This window comes from Triticum dicoccoides, chromosome 6A, assembly GCF_002162155.2.
Source record: "Triticum dicoccoides isolate Atlit2015 ecotype Zavitan chromosome 6A, WEW_v2.0, whole genome shotgun sequence".
Classification (NCBI taxonomy): Eukaryota; Viridiplantae; Streptophyta; class Magnoliopsida; order Poales; family Poaceae; genus Triticum; species Triticum dicoccoides.
The window spans coordinates 551,938,274-551,952,341 of record NC_041390.1 but is presented as its reverse complement, the minus strand read 5'-3'; the positions used below and the strand labels follow the sequence as shown (position 1 = coordinate 551,952,341).

At 43.9% G+C, this 14,068-nt stretch overlaps 1 pseudogene; it reads right to left on the bottom strand.

Moving 5' to 3' along the window:
* Positions 1 to 8,374: 8,374 nt before the first annotated feature.
* LOC119315972 lies at positions 8,375 to 10,550 on the bottom strand (annotated as a pseudogene).
* Positions 10,551 to 14,068: the final 3,518 nt, after the last annotated feature.

Here is a 14,068-nt window from a genome sequence, read left to right as displayed (position 1 = left end):
TGGCCTCGACTTCTTCTCCTCCTATCCTGGCGCCGGCGACGCCGACGACGGCCGGCCATGGGGGAGGCCGTCTGGGTCAGGTGGCCCCGGTTCCCTCTTCTCCGGCGGCAGCTAGAGCGGCCACATCTCCAGTGGCGCTGGGTGGGGGTCTGGGGCAGGTGGCCTCGACCCCCCCTTCTCCTTCGGCAGTCAGGACGGCGACGCCCTCCGGCCAGAGGGTTGGGGAGGGGGGAGTGTTCGGGCAGGCGGCGCCCGCGCTTCCCTCTCCTGGCTTACCGCCCGTGGGGCTTGGGAGCCCACCGCCGCCTCCTCCGGTAACTTTGGCTGATTCTTCAGCGCGAGGTATTACTCGGGAGGAGGTCATTGCCCTTGGTGGGATCCCCGACCCGGTCTCTGCGGGGCGATGGATGAGTTCTCGTCTCCAGGACCACCCGGAGGTTGATGACATGCAGCAGAGGTGCGCTATGAGGGTGGCCAAGCTTCGTGACATTAAGGCCACTACTGGTATGTCTGTCAACGTGTCTAATTCTATATTGCATTTTTCTAATGAGGAGATTATAAATAATGCCAACCAATTAGGAGTTTCGCTAGGGAGTACTAATAGTGAAATTTCCAACTCGGTTAATGATCCCCTAGATTTGGAAGCGGAACGCACTTTAGAAACAATTCAAAACCTAGCAGCGGTAAAACCCATGAATGATGCAGAGATTGATGCATTGGGGGTCAGAGTACTCGATAATTTCTGTGCGGATCTTGCACCATCCGCTCCTGAATCCGAGGAAGAGGATGTAATTCTAGAGGATGCAGTAGCTAGACCAACTGAGCCCGGTTATGAGGACCGTATGGAGGACCATAGTAAACCCAAACGTAAGTGGAAGCGGAAGGTTTATCCCGCTTCCGCGGTTCGTAGGAGTGCTAGGATTCGGACTGCCAAAAAATTTCATGATGACATATGAAAGGCATCTTTTGGAATAGCAGAAGTCTGAAGGACTTGGCTAAAAGAAGGTTTCTTGTTGAGGCGTCTCTTGAGCATAGATTAGATTTCATTGCTCTCTCCGAAACTGGTAGGGATAATTTTGCGCCCCAGTTTCTCAACACTTTATCGGGTGGTGTCGATTTTGATTGGCATTGCCTTCCTCCGCAAGGAATATCGGGTGGGATCTTGCTTGGAGTGAGATGCGATTCACTGGAAGTCTGAAGTGTAGTGATGGGTGACTTCGCGGTTAAATTTCGGGTCAGGTCCAAAGCTGATGGGTTTAACTGGGCTCTGGTGGCGGTTTATGGTGCCGCACAACCCGAGCTTAAACCGGAGTTTTTAGCGGACCTTGTTCAAATCTGCGGATCCGAGCAGCTCCCAATTTTAGTTGGGGTGACTTCAACATCATTAGGAGGAGAGAGAAAAAGAATAATGATAATTTTGACGACAGATGATCGCTTATGTTCAATACCATTATTGAAAGCTTGGATCTGAGAGAGATAGAGGTTTCCAGTAGAAAATTTACCTGGGCTAATGCTTTGCCAAACCCGACGTATGAGAAGCTGGATCGAGCCCTCGCGAGTGTCGAGTGGGAACAGAAGTTCCCTCTCATAACGGTTCAGGCTCTCTCGCGCGGAATCTCGGATCACACACCTTTATTCGTGGACTCAGGTGAGCCAAACCACGTGGGAAACAAAAACACCTTTTCTTTCAAGCTGGCATGGTTTGAACGAGAAGGTTTCTTGGATCTGATTGCCAGGGAATGGGCTAAGGATGCAGGAGGTACGACTTCTGTCGAGCGTTGGTAGAATAAGATTAGGCATTTGAGAAGTTTCCTACGGGGATGTGCTAAACACCTTAGTGGGATTTATAAGATTAAAAAGGAAAGGCTCCTTTCTTTGATTCAGTCCCTAGATATAAAAGCCGAATCCATGATTTTGCAAACCGCAGAGCTCCAGATTAAGCTAGATGCGGATATGAGGTTGAAAGAACTTCTTCGCGAAGAAGAACTGAAGTGGGCATTGCGGGCTAAGGTCCGCAGAGTGGTCCAGGGGGACGCAAACACTCAATTCTTTCACTTGATTGCTAATGGCAAGCACAAAAAGAAGAGAATCTTTCAGCTTGAACAAGATGAAGGAACTATTGTAGGGCAGGACAACCTGAAACTTTACATCACCGAGTATTATAAGCAGTTATTTGGACCTCCGGAGGATAGTTGTGTATCCCTCGATGAATCCAGGATTGAGGATGTGCCTCAACTAACTGCTAATGATAATGATATTTTGGTTGCCCCATTCTCGGAGAAGGAGGTGTTTGATGCTATAGCGCAGATGAAAAACAATAAGGCTCCCGGGCCTGATGGATTCCCGGCAGAGTTTTACAAAAAGTGTTGGCATATTATTAAGGGAGATTTAATACCAATGTTCCATGATCTTTTCTCTGGACAGCTTCAGTTATTTCACTTAAATTTTGGAACAATAACACTGCTTCCTAAGAAAAGGATGCTGTGAGAATCGAGCAGTTCAGGCCAATCTGCCTTCTCAATGTTAGTTTCAACCAAGGTTGGGACTAATCGGCTCACACAGATTGCACATTATGTGGTGCAGCATTCCCAAACTGCTTTCATGCCGGACAGAAACATCCTAGAAGGGGTGGTGGTCCTACATGAAACGCTCCATGAAATTCACTCGAAAAAATTGGATGGAGTTGTCTTTAAGGTGGATTTCGAGAAAGCGTACGATAAAGTAAAATGGCCATTCCTGCAACAGGCGTTGCGTATGAAAGGTTTTGATGAAGTCTAGCGCCGCTAGGTTGAATCATATACGCAAAAAGGGAGTGTTGGAATTAAAATGAATGACGAGATAGGTCATTATTTCCAGACACATAAGGGCCTGAGACAAGGGGATCTGATGTCCCCTATCCTGTTTAACATTGTAGTTGATATGTTGACAATTATGATAGGAAGGGCTAAGGAGGCTGGTCAAGTGGGTGGCCTGGTACCCCATCTCGTTGACGGAGGTGTGTCCATCCTCCAGTACGCCGATGATACAATCATCTTTATGGAGCATGACTTGGCCAAAGCGAGAAATATGAACCTGGTATTATGCTTATTTGAACAATTGACCGGGTTAAAGATTAACTTTCACAAAAGCGAGTTGTTCTGCTTTGGTAGAGCCAATGACGAACAAGAGGCATATAGGAAATTTTTGGGTGCGATTTGGGGGCTTTACCTTTCACCTGCTTAGGAATACCAATCCACCATCGTAAGCTGACAAACATAGAATGGAAGTGCATCGAGGACCGATTTGAAAAGAAACTGAGTTGCTGGAAGGGCAAGCTCATGTCATACGGAGGCCGACTAATTCTGATAAATTCGGTTCTCACGAGTATGCCTATGTTTCTTTTGTCATTCTTCGCAGTCCCGGTTGGAGTTAGGAAAAGACTGGACTTTTATCGATCGCGATTCTTTTGGCAGGGTGATGAGCTAAAAAGAAAATACCGTTTAGCCAAATGGGATATCATCTGTAGACCGAAAGACCAAGGGGGTCTTGGTATTGAGAATCTTGAAGTTAAGAACAGATGTCTTCTCAGCAAGTGGTTGTGGAAGTTATCAAGTGGGACTGACGCCACTTGGGCGCAAATCCTCCGTAGCAAGTATCTTCAAACCAAAACTTTGTCTCAGGTGACAGTAAGACCGATTGATTCACCTTTTTGGAAAGGGCTTATGAAAGTCAAACTTTCCCTGTTTAATAGGACAAAGTTTATTGTTGGTAACGGTGCTAGTACGCGATTCTGGGAGGATACTTGGCTTGGAGAGGCACCCTTAGCCATCCAATACCCGTCTTTGTATCGTATTGTTCAACGACGTGCGGTTTTTGTTGTAACGGTACTTCAATCTATCCCCCTTAATATTCAGTTCAGAAGGGCGTTAGTGGGTAATCGTTGGGAAGAATGGCTACATCTAGTAAGTAGACTGATGGAGGTTCAGCTTTCCCAACAACCCAATGAATTACGCTGGAAGCTTACTAGGTCTAGAGTATTTACAGTTAAATCAATGTATGTTGATGTTATCAATTCAAGCTCGATTCCTAGTTCCAAACATGTTTGGGCTGTCAAAGTCCCTTTGAAAATCAAAGTGTTTATGTGGTTTGTTCATAAACAAGTTATTTTAACCAAGGACAACTTGACAAAGCGTAATTGGACAGGACCTACTAGGTGTAGTTTCTGTGATCGAGATGAGACGATGAAGCACCTTTTCTTGATTGCCCGCTAGCCAAAGTTTTATGGAGGACGGTCCATATTGCTTTTAATATTACTCAACCGAGTTCTGTCAACACGTTATTTGGAACGTGGCTTAACGGGATAGAGTCCGAGTTAGTGAGACATATTCGTGTAGGAGTCTGCGCCTTGTTGTGGGCGCTCTGGAATTGTAGAAATGATTTGGTTTTTAACAGGACAACACGCATTCATTTTTTGCAGGTTATTTTCAGAGCCACGGCTTTGATCCGTCCGTGGTTGCTACTCACTCCGACGGAGGCCAGGGAGCGTTTTGGTTACTGGATCTATCCGCCGGGAGATGGTAGCTCGGAATATCTTCAACCGGTTTGAATGACGGTCATGTAATAGGATAGGCAATTAGTTTACCTATCTCTTTTTTTGCCAGCCGGTTGTGGCGTCCTTTATTTGGCTAGGTTGTGTTTCTAGTCCTTTTTGGCTCTGTGTGAGCTACTTTTTACTTTTCATTTGGAGAGTTTGAGACCTTGTTGGAACCTATTTATTTGCTTTAATAAGATGACCGTATGCATCGTTCTGATGCAGAGACCGAGGAGTCCCCCTTTTCAAAAAAAATACTTCTTGCGCACACGAGTATTCGTCCGCCCCGTAGTATAATAATGAAAATATATCAATCAAGAATCATAAGCCGTCGGAAACTGGGAACCGGGAATGGCTAACCAGTGACTGGAAATGGCGATTTGCTGCCTAATTACGCTGAAAGATTAATGCGGCACGGTGCTTTGAGATTAGCAATGCCACTTGATGAAGGAAAAGACCCAGGTCCAATAGGATTTTCTTCCATCAGGGAAACAACATTATATTGAATTTTTTTAGGGATAACATTATAGTATTGATTTGTGATGAAGAAAAACATTGATTTGTGGAGTCCAGAGATTGCACGCACAGAAATCTTACCCAGTCCACGTGCGTGCTCCTTCCTTCCCCCAGATCGATCCCTCCATCTCACAAGACCGGATCGGCGCCGGTGAGGAGGGCGCCGCCATGATCTGCCGCCACAGCAATTCCCTGCCGGCGGCGCTGGAAGACGACGACATGCTCTGGGAGATCCTCCTCCGTCTTCCGCCCCAGCCGTCCTCCCTCCCGCGCGTCTCCGCTGTCTGCAAACGCTGGCGAGGCCTCGTCACCGACTCTAGATTCCTCCGCTGCTTCTATGCACACCACCGCCCGCCCCTCCTCGGCGTCTTCTTCAATCACGATGATAAGATCAAGTACACCCCCGTCCTGCCCGCTCCAGACCGCATCCCTCACGGGCAGCTCAACCTGCCACTCGGCGACTTGTCGGGCCGGCTGCTCGGGTGCCGGCACGGCCTTGTCCTCATCTTACACCGGTTGCGCACCGAGGTCCTCGTGTGTGACCCCATCACCGGTAATCAGCACCATGTGACAATTCCACCCGAGTTCAAATGCGGCTACGTCCACGGGGCGGTGGTCTGCGCTGCCCGTGACCGGGGCCACGTACACGGCGATTGCCACTCCATCCTCTTTAAGATGGTCTTGCTGCTTACGCGCACTACACATGGTCGACCTCTTGCCTCTGTTTATTCTTCCGAGACCGACACATAGGCCGATCTCATCTCAATAGAGGTTGAATATCGAGATAGTTTTGGCTCTTATATTAGTACCCTAGTTGGTAATGTTCTTTATTGGTCATTTAAGTATGTGAAGGAGGGTATACTTGCCTTTGATTTGGAAAGGCATAGCTTTGATGTGCTGGAGGGGCCTCCCGGTATGAATCATTCCTACAGCCGACAGATCATCCGGACAGAGGATGGCACAGTTGGTCTCGCCATGATCTCTCGCCCTGATCATAACATTGAAATGTGGCAGAGGAAGACCAATTGTCTTGGTGTTGCCACCTAGGTGCTGTGGAAGACCATTGAAACAGATAACATTCTTGCATTGCCTCCTCGGATTGAAGGAGGGTTAGTATGGTTGAAATTTATACTAGGATATATTGAGGATACTGATTGAATATTTTTATATGCGAAGGACGGTGTCTATATGGTTCAACTAAATTCACTGCAATCAAGGAAACTTTGTGAAGACCGTCGTATTAGTGCCTGTCATTCTTTCAAGAGTTTCTATGTGCTAGGTAATATACTGTAGGTGTTACCTAATTTTTTCATATTTCATCCGTGAATGCTCGAATACATATGCTAGATTGACGATCATAGTCATACTGTTTAGTATATGTTCTCATTTAATATAGCTAGATAGACAAACATAAGTCATCACCACTTTTTTTTTAGGAATGTCATCATAAGTACATTGTTTTTTGTGTGTGTTATCATTCAGTGTGGCTATCTCCGTCCTTGAGCGATGACAAACCAAATATGAAATGACTAATAGTGGAAAATCAAATATTGAATGGTTAACTCATTCTTACTTTTGAGAATACTACTCAGAAATCATTTAATCTCTTCGTGAATGTGTTAGATTATTTTGAAAGAAACAAGGCTGATTGATAAACATATTTAAGAATGTGTTGGTATTGCTGGCTGTGATATATGCCTGATTGATGGTAGTGAAAAAACTTGATACAAAGCTTAAACCAACTCAACTGGATGCATGCTTACATTTTTCGACAAAGGGTGGATTTTATTGGCTCAAAATGGAGCATCGAGAGAATACAAACATAATGAGCATACACCCAGCCTCTGCATAACTAAGATGCACACAGTCAACATTAACGCACACACACAAAAAGCACACCGATAAAGCTATGCACAGGCGATAAAAAAACACAAAAGCATGCTTACGTAGTCATATACAGTATCTCATCCAGTTTAAATTTTAATGTGTGCAGGTGCGAGAAAGACTAGTGAGCCCAGCCCTGTTGATAGGTCTTCACCCTGCTCCTCAGCTTGGTAACACCAAATTTTATGCGGATGCAACACAGGTCCTTCATGGCAATGGAAGGTCCAAACAAAGGCTACAATTTGTTTTGTCATATATCAGATAAAGACGAGTGTCGTGTATCTTATACTGGTGGCAGTAGTAAGCTTTTGTGATTGAGGAAACAATTAATATTGTAGCTGCATGGAGACTAGGATGCTATTTGTGATTATATCTGCACGTTGTAACCTGCAGGGAGAATATGTGAACATAATAGCAATGAGGGACAGATTGAGTCGTGTACGGTCGAGTGTTTGGGCGGACTGGATTTATGCAGTCGTTTGTAGATGCTGTTTTGATATCTGGCTGTGTTGATATTTATAGAAGAAGAGAAGAGCTGAGTGGGGAGATGATCAACTAACAAATTAGGATTTAGGAATTCACCTGAATGCATGCAAGGAAGGGAATGCAGATTCCATCTTCTGGCCCAGGGGATGATTGCCTGCGTCCCTGCTCTGCATGCCATATAATGTTAAGTAATTGTTCATTTCCAGTCTCTTGGAGTTGGTTCTTTCAATATGGCACTGAGTGAGAATCATATTGTTTCAACTCATTCCGAAACCAATTAGGCTTTTGTAGAGGTAGTGACTGAATTATCCGCAATACCTCCCATAGCCTGCGTGATTTGGACAATTCAGTCACTAGCTCATGTGCCGTATGGAAAGCTAGCTGATGTGCCATATGGAAACTGAATAATCTTGAGCCTAGCTTCATCCTGATTTTTAAATATTTTGTCCGCCCGTCTCCTTTATGAACTACTTTCGTCCTTGTGAGATGTAATACTCTTATAATATGTAAGGCAGACTAATTTTTGTCTTAATGTGTTTCAAAACTTGTGTAAGTAAAATGATATCCTAGTGAGCATTCTTTGAAGGAACACATCTATGTGAGCCCGACTTCTGGTCACAGTCTATGAGATAGGGTAATCTCTAGTAAGCTCATCAAAAGGTTAGGAGTATGACTAATAAGACAGGAACTAATTAAACTCAACAGGATCAAATATACATATGCACTTTATGTAGACAATAGAGGAGTAAACTCCCGCACAACACAGCCATTGTTATAACGAATGATCCATACCGCTCTTAAACAAAACCAGCAACAAACTGAAAATATTGTTCAACACATACATAGACATTAGAGATCACTAAAGTCTACAGGGATGAACTATTTTTCCGCTGTGATATTATAATTAAGATCGCACTCTCAAAGCTTGTTGGGCATGACGGTGTAGGTGGTCTGCAACAGGGTGGCAATCAGTAGAATGGTAGCGGCTACGAGGGAGATGAATGCCCAGGGATTTCGGAAGTAGGTACGTATTAGGGTGGCCCGCCACTTGGGGCCGGATCCCCTGACGTACGGCCACCTGACGTTGGGCCACTGACGCGTGGGTCCGGGTCCACACGTCAGCGAATGCGCCGTACGTCAGAGGAGCTGCGTCCCCGCCACTTGTGCCAGGACTCCTTGCAGTAGGCATTCACCTCGTACTGCACATTATGGAGACCAGGGCATGGGCCCAGAAGTTGCCCTCTTGATAGAGTACCGTTGAACAGCTTTGCCGCCTCCTTGTCGCAGCCTAGCATATTCTTGAGGACCTCATTGGAGCTCAGCATCGCCACGTCCTTGGCCGAGACGATGATGTTGTCTATGAAGATTACATAGGCCGTTACGAGATCGCCGACACCGAAATGCAGCCGCTCGAACGCCATCAGGTTGAGGTACAAGCTCTCGGTGTTGTCAACCACTTCAATCACTGGCATACTCAGCACGCCGTGCTCGAAGCGAATGTCCTGCAGGTTGCCCCTCTCCCGCTTCTTGAATTTGATGCCAGCCTCGTGGATTTCTAACGCTGAGGGTATCATTTCATACTTGTACGCTGGTGGGTGAACTCTATGGGCGCCGTTATTGTAGGTGAGGCTTCCATGATAAAGTTCAAGAGGGTGGCGACCCAGCGATATCTTTGCGAAGTTACGTCCTTCAGGCGCCCGTTCTAGATATTCCAGCACCATGAGGTTTATATATAAATCCATTTCATCCTCCTGCAGTCAAACCAGCTACTGTTAATGCCCTAACAACGCTTGTACATACACAATTAGTTTTTACTGCAGTAGTTTGGGAAGATCCGACGACTCAGATTAGCACGCGGGCCATGTCAGTAAAAACCAATTCACTATAGTCATATGAAAAATTAAAGGATAAAAAATCATGCATAAGTTAAGGTACTCGCCATGATGTTGTGAATTCCTTCTTTAGTACGATTTTGCAATGTTAAAATATTTTGGCACAGTTATATGTAAACGAGAAAGAAATCAAAGCATAGTATAAATTTTGTTTTCACAGACATCATCATGTCCTTATGCAGTTCCCCCGCTCCTTAGGATAGCAGACTGAAGTAACCACATGACCGAGCCGATGGATCCGGTAAGTATTTGCTTGCAAAAGAAAAAAATCACCACTGGATGTGGATGGTCTAACTTCCATTTTTTAGACTCTAGATTGGAAACTTAAGTACTCCCTCCGTTCGTTTTTATAAGGCGTTTCAGACAGCTGAGTTTGAACTGTTTAGTACACTGTCTGAATTTACTAAAACGTCTTATATAAGTGAACAGAGGGAGTAGTAACAAACCTCATGTAAATTATTTGCCTGCAAACATAGATTTCATTACTTCATCAGTTCAAGGTACATTGGCATTGCTAGATATATAGTGATATTCGTATGGGAGGAAATGCAACTGTGTGAAGACGGCGTTGAGAGACAGAGAGAGTATATAAGTTTAGAAACTAATGAACTGTGTTGAAATGAAGTACCGGATAGTCAGGATGCAGGACACCCAAGATCTTCTTGAGAACAAGTAGAGGCAGCATGTCAGACAGGATGATGGGGCCATGCATGCTGAAGACGTGATCATGCATGCATCTCGTAATCCAAGTAAGGGCCGCTCATCATGTCTAGCAGGAAGCAGCCGTCAGTGAGCATCACCTCGACGAAGGTCTGTCTATTGTTCCGCAATTTGACAGGGAGGTCCTTGCCGTATGCTGCCTCAAGGTCCTCCACCACGTCATGGATGGCAGAGATGAAATCCTCAAGCTGCTTGTTGCTCCGCTTAATCAGGTGCACCAACGCGCGGCGCTTGTGCCCCTCCATGGGTAGCAGGTTGGAGTCGCAGTGGTGCAAGGGACCCAAAGACACCAGCCGCGGCTGGTAGGCCTTGGGGTTGGTGCCCTTGAGCCACTCTGGTACCCGGTAGATGGATTGCACCCTCCATCGCTCTTCGTCCATCCTCCTCGAGTCTGGATTATTGTCATCTTCCAGCATCTTCTCCACATCCACCATCCAGCTAGAGTTATGCTTCTCCTCACCTATCACGCACTCCCCTCCCATTCCCAGTGTGTTATCTTCTTGTGTTGCCATTGTACTACTTGTTTTTGTCCAATGCCTCAGGGTTCCTTCTATATATAGATAGAACGTCAAGGACATGAGACATTGTTAGTGGACGGGACGTATGGCTCTCGGGTGTAATTACACCCGAAAATAGTAATTTGTACGAAAGTGAAAAAAAAAATCTGAAACACTTTGTGAACAAAGCAGATTTGTTGTTGCACTTGTATAAAAACTTTCGCGAAGAAATGGCTTTGATGTTGAGCTGGACGTAGAAAAACAAATTTGTCGGTATATACGCCATACTGTTCATGCTATTATCAGATAATATTTGTCATTTTTGTCAGTATTTTGCTAGAGAATATTTTGTTGTAGAATATTTTTGTATGCCAGAAACGACATCTCAAGTTTGTTGGGAAAAAGTTTTGGAACATTTTGACATTTTCTAAATTTTATAAAAATAAAATACGTAACCAGGTGTAATTACCACCATGTTCGAAGTGTATTTTCCGTGGTCATAGTATCTATATCTATAGCTTGCTAAAGCTCATACTGAAGGTGTGCAGCGATTCGGTGCTCAGGCTCATCTGTATCCGTCCAGAAAAAATTCACAAAAAATACAAGAATAATTCAAAAAATCCAATTTTTTTCCTATGGTAGACAACTTATTGCGTGAGGGTCACTCGAAATTTTAGCTCACTTGCACATCTGAGTAGCTCCCAACAAAAAAGACAAATCAGGTCAAAACAATACATGAACAGTAAACTATTTTACAGATCCCGAATTTGCTTTTTTTTGCCAAGAGTTGCTCAGTTGTCCAAATGATTTGCAAATTGGGACGGACCTCACGCATAAAATTGTCTACCATGGAGAAAAAATTGGAATTATTTGAATTTTTTAGTATTTGTTTTAATTTTTTATTCAACACGGGTGGGTGCAGATGAGCCCGGGCTTAGAAAGATTTTTTGATACTAAAGGAGAGTTTTCCAACATTATCACAAAAGGACATTTTGCGCTCGAAAACCCAATTCGGTGCCCAGACTCATGTGCACCCGGTCAGAAAAAAATCAAAACAAATACTTAAAAAATCCAATTTTTTGTGTGATAGATAATTGTATGCGTGAGGTTCACTTCAAATTTCAACTTATTTGGACATTTGAGCAGCTCTCAGCAAAAAATCAAATCGGATCAGAACAGTGCGTGAACTGTAAACTTTTTTACAGACCCCAAATTTATCTTTTTTTTTACTGAGAGTTGCTCAGATGTCTAAATGAGTTGAAACTTGGAACGCATCTCATGCATAAACTTATCTACCACACAAAAAAATTAGAATTTTTTAAAAAAATTTAGTATTTATTTTGATTTTTTTTGTTAGGGGGTGTAGATGGGCTCGAGAGCAGAAATGCCGCACTCGCATTTTGCGCTTCTACACTTTTATCTATAACTTATTATTCCTTAAGAAGAACACAAAGTCATGTCCATCATACTAGCTTATACTAAAAATGATGTCTCATGTATCTGTATTGCCTCCATACGAATACACACCTATCGATATCGATGTTGCATAGCTGATTACGATCAGACGACCACACATAACAGCCACAGGTACAACAGTGACTGAAACTCATCATAGTACCTCATCAGCAGAGTTCTAACTGTATTAAACTTTCAGTGGATGGTGTGGTGTGCACTCGTCAGGTCACCGTTATATTGGATCACCGTTATAATTAGACAACAAATTACATGTTAAGTTTTAACCGCGTTTATGATAAAGGGGTTCACTCGTCAGGTCACCGTTATATTGGATCGTTGGTTGACCGTCATGACATGTGGAGCCCACATGTCGGTCCTACAAAAAATAGAAAGCAAACCAGTACTATAAGTTTTTTTTTAAAAGCAATCTGGCCCCTGTACGTTTTGTAAAAAAAGCAATCAGGTCCCTACTAGTTTTGCGAAAAAAGCAATCAGGGCCCTGTGCTCCTGGGCATCGCACCCGTCAGCCGTCGCCATGGCTTGAAGCTGCCGCTGCTGCGTGCTGCTACTCCTCTCCGGCGCTGCTCCCCTCCACTGCTGCTGGTCGCCGGCGCTGCTGCGTACTGCTGCTGCTGCTCCCCGCCGCTGCGGCAGCTCGAGGCTGCTGCTGCTCCCCGCCGACTGCTTGCCGCTGCAGGAGCCTCGGCCTTGTGGCCGGCCCTTCGTGGTGCTCTCGGGAGAGAATATAGAAGAAGAAGAAACAGTTGACGGTCAAATAAAAAGTCAAAACAGACGGTTTAGTTAGAAGCGGGTCCGGCCTGTCATAATAATCAGATCAATTTTAAACAACGTGGTGATTTGAGTTTTTTGGAACAGCCCATCAATTTTGTGGTAGCATCTTGAAACATAAAAAAGAATGCTAGTTTTTTTTTTGTTGACTTAGCCTGTAATGCGGTAGTTTTTGGCTATATACTCCTGGCTCTTCCTCCAACTTCGCTTTTGCGTGATGTCCTCCTCCTCCTTCACTCAAAAAGAGGGGCCTGGCTCCCACGCAGTCGGCGCCAACTTCATTGGATGCACTGGTCCTGCTACGCCAGACCCTTCACTGCTGTGGGAGGAGGAGTCGACGGATTTCGCGGCTAATGCATAGCGGGGTGAGTTCGCCCCACGATTTGGTGGTGTCTACAATGAGACATTCTGCTCCGCCGGTGCATTCAGCCAGCACTAGTAGAAAAAGACTCATTTGTCCCGACCCTTTAGTCTTGATTCCAGAATCGGGACTAAAGGCCCTCCACGTTGCCGCTGTCTAGAGCTCCACCTTTAGTCCCAGTTGGCAACTGGGACTAAAGAAAATTTTACGATTTTTTGATTGTTTATTTTTTTTTTCAAATTTCTGAATTATTTTAGAATTTAATCTTTAATCACCCCTCATCACTGCTCAATTTAATCTCTAATCTCACGCTTAGCTTGAGCATAAAGTCACACGTTTCACTATTTGAGTTTGAAACTATTATTCTAAAAAACAATAATTATTTAGTAACACTAATATTTGTTGAATAAGTAGTTTGACCATTGTTTAACCACAATTTGACCAGATTTGACCAAAATTCAAAAAAACTGAAATAATTATTTAGTAACACTAATATTCTTGAATAATTATTTAGTAACACTAATACTTCTTGAACAAGTAGTTTGACCATAGTTTGACCAAATTTAACCAAAATTCAAAAAAACTGAAATTTGAGCATAACTTTTTTGCCTTTTAGAATTTGAGGATTCTAAAAATTTGCAAAACGGCCTATGGCGGTCAAAATCGAATGCGGATTTTTGTGCTGAACATTTTGATATATTATACGTTTATTCCGACATCGTATGCAAAATTTATAGCCGTGTTACTTTTTCATAACACTTTTTTATAAAACATGTTCAAATTTAAGTTTTTTATTTTCCTAACTAGTAGATGTAGTAATATAACTACATCTTGAAGGATTTTATTTTTTTTAAGTATTTATCATTTTCTTTTTTTTTCAAAACTGAAATGGCGATAC